Consider the following 2,620-nt stretch of genomic DNA (forward strand, 5'->3'; position numbering starts at 1 on the left):
GTACAGGGTGGTGTACAGGCAGAAAGATGAACTTTACACACTGTAACGGTCCACCAGGCTCGAAGAACTATACTGTCCATGCAGTACATGATAAGACGGGAATATAATTTACATGTAAATATACATAAATTAAAAACTCCCACCCTCGCCCTAATCTGATTTTGTCATATTTGATGCCCCAGCAAAGCCCACGCTGATTGGATTTCTGTCAGGGGCGTAAAAAAGGCAGTTGCTGCAGGAAACAGGTGGCTATCTCTTTTCTGACCTAATGAGAACCTCCTGTCTGCTATGGACTGAGCTAAAGTTGGTGGTTTGAATCTCTGGACTTAGTTCCACTAGCCACAGAGTCAGCGTACCAGAGTGGCGTAATTATGTTTGGCTCCCACTACCACAACAGGATTAGGTGATTTGCAGCCAACAGGCCTTCATAATTGCCCCTGATTACCACTATCCAGTTCAGTGTAGAGAAAGGTCAGCCATTCTGCTACTCAGACACCCTTTTGGTCCATAATCCCTCAACACCGTGTGTCGTGTCATCCCCTCCCCCCCCTCCCATACACCTCTGAGCACGCAGAGTGATTACTGCACTCTGTTATTGTCTGAATCCTACTCTAATTGCTGCTCTCTTCCCTTCACTGCTCGGCGGACAGAAAACAAGTAGATGGTGCAGCTGATGTCGCAGCTCTGTGGATGAGGTCTGGATTTCCTTTTATTAGAAAACACAACCACCGATCGCTCATTATCTTCAGCTGAAAATATGTGACCTTGTTTGGAACCACAAGAAAACAGACTTAGCAGTGGTGCACTGTCTGAAAAACAATTGCTTCTTTTCTCTTTTCTTCATTTCCGACTCTCGTTAGGCTTCACAAGGGCTTTGAAAAATTCCCTTAAGCCTCCTCAGTGTTTTTTCTCTCCTTTATGTAATTTTGCTAGCACAGAAATAATTGGCTATATTACATGCAGCAATACAGGTCTCTCACTCCTGAAGTGCAAATCCTTCATTCTGCCTTACTTCGTGAAACTCCAATGCATCTTTAGAGTTTATACTGGCTTTGTTCCAGACCTTTTGTATCAGTGCCTATAGGTAGACAGGTAGTAAAGTAGGTACTTGCTGCTTCCTGTGTCCCCTACTGGTTGCATGTACATTAAAAAGCAAATCTAAGTTTTGGCAAAAGCTCCTGAAAACTGTTTAATAATGTATTAAATTCTAGAAAACATCAGCAGGCGTTATCAAGAAAGATAGATTAGAAGAAAGAATTTGAGTCCATGCACAGATATTTGGGTTTAAATTATAATAAGCTCTGAAATTAGATGACATAGGCATTTGATAATGATCTTTAATATCCATCCATTCGCTTCCCCTTATCCTTTTTCAGGGTCACGGGGGTGCTGGAGCATATCCCAGCTGCCTCTCACCCTAAGGGTGAGAGGCAGAGTACACCCTGAACAGGCCGCCAGTCTGACGCAGGACTAACAAATATACACAGACAACCAATCGTGATCACATTCACTCCCACATTCACACCTTTGGGCAATTTAGGATTTCCAATTAACCTGTCCCTCACTAAGTGCACGTCTTTGGACAGTGGGAGGAAGCTGGAGGACCTGGGGAGAACCCACACACATGGGGAGAACATGCAAACTCCACACACAAAGACCCAGGCCTGATGATGGAATTGGACTCAGGAACTTCTTGCTGTGAGGCAACAGTGCTAACCACCGTGCTGCCCTTAATCGTTAATATATTATTTAGTATTTAGAGTAAAACAACAACAACAAAAAAAACAAAGAGGAGAGGGTCTGTAAGTGTAGTGGTTTACACATTTGACAACAAGTTTCTGGAATCTCAAATTTCAAATTCAAATTCAAATCTTGTGAATAAGGTGACTAAGAGAGCCACTGAATGTAGCATTTAGAGTAAAACCTGAACCCTGTTTATGAAAACAAAGACCAAAATTTGATGTTTTTCTTTCTTTTGCACTGAATAGCTTTCTTTTTCCTTTTTTTTTGTTGTTGTTGTTGCTATTTTATGACATTTAAAAACTAACTAGGTAATTTTACTAGTTAATAATAATCATCAGCTGATGTAAGTGTAAATCATGACAATAAATGTCAGTGCTAATTGTACACAACAATAACTGTCAGCTGTCTAGTTAAAACGTCTCAGTTTTTCACTTCAGGCAACTTTAACACTTTATAAACAAGTATGGAGAATAACAGTAGCTGTAAAATAATTAGCAAGTGAGCAAAAATGCAGACACTGAAGTTAACGTGATAATAAAGTGCGACAACTTACTCAAGATTGGCATATTCAGCCAATGGTTTTTGTGTGTGTGTTTAGAGACATTTGAGCCCATCTGATAGAGCTATGAAAATGCTCTGGGCAAAAAAAGTTGGGAATCTCTGGCTTCCTGTAATAGTCTGAGGTCTCAGGATTTCATTACAGTCAGTCATCAGTTCGTATAGAGCTCGGAAAGAATTTGTTCTCCTTTTCTTTGCAGCTCTCTTAATTGAGAAATGATCTTATAAAATCATCACTGGGAACTTGTTCTTGTTTTTAATACGTTTGTATAAAAATGAGACAATGTTTGCTAATTTTTGTGATTTTACTTTGCTACAG

This window comes from Copadichromis virginalis, linkage group LG7 (assembly GCF_057382275.1).
Source record: "Copadichromis virginalis isolate Kocher_CV1m ecotype Utaka linkage group LG7, C_Virginalis_male_GT1.1, whole genome shotgun sequence".
Lineage (NCBI taxonomy): Eukaryota > Metazoa > Chordata > Actinopteri > Cichliformes > Cichlidae > Copadichromis > Copadichromis virginalis.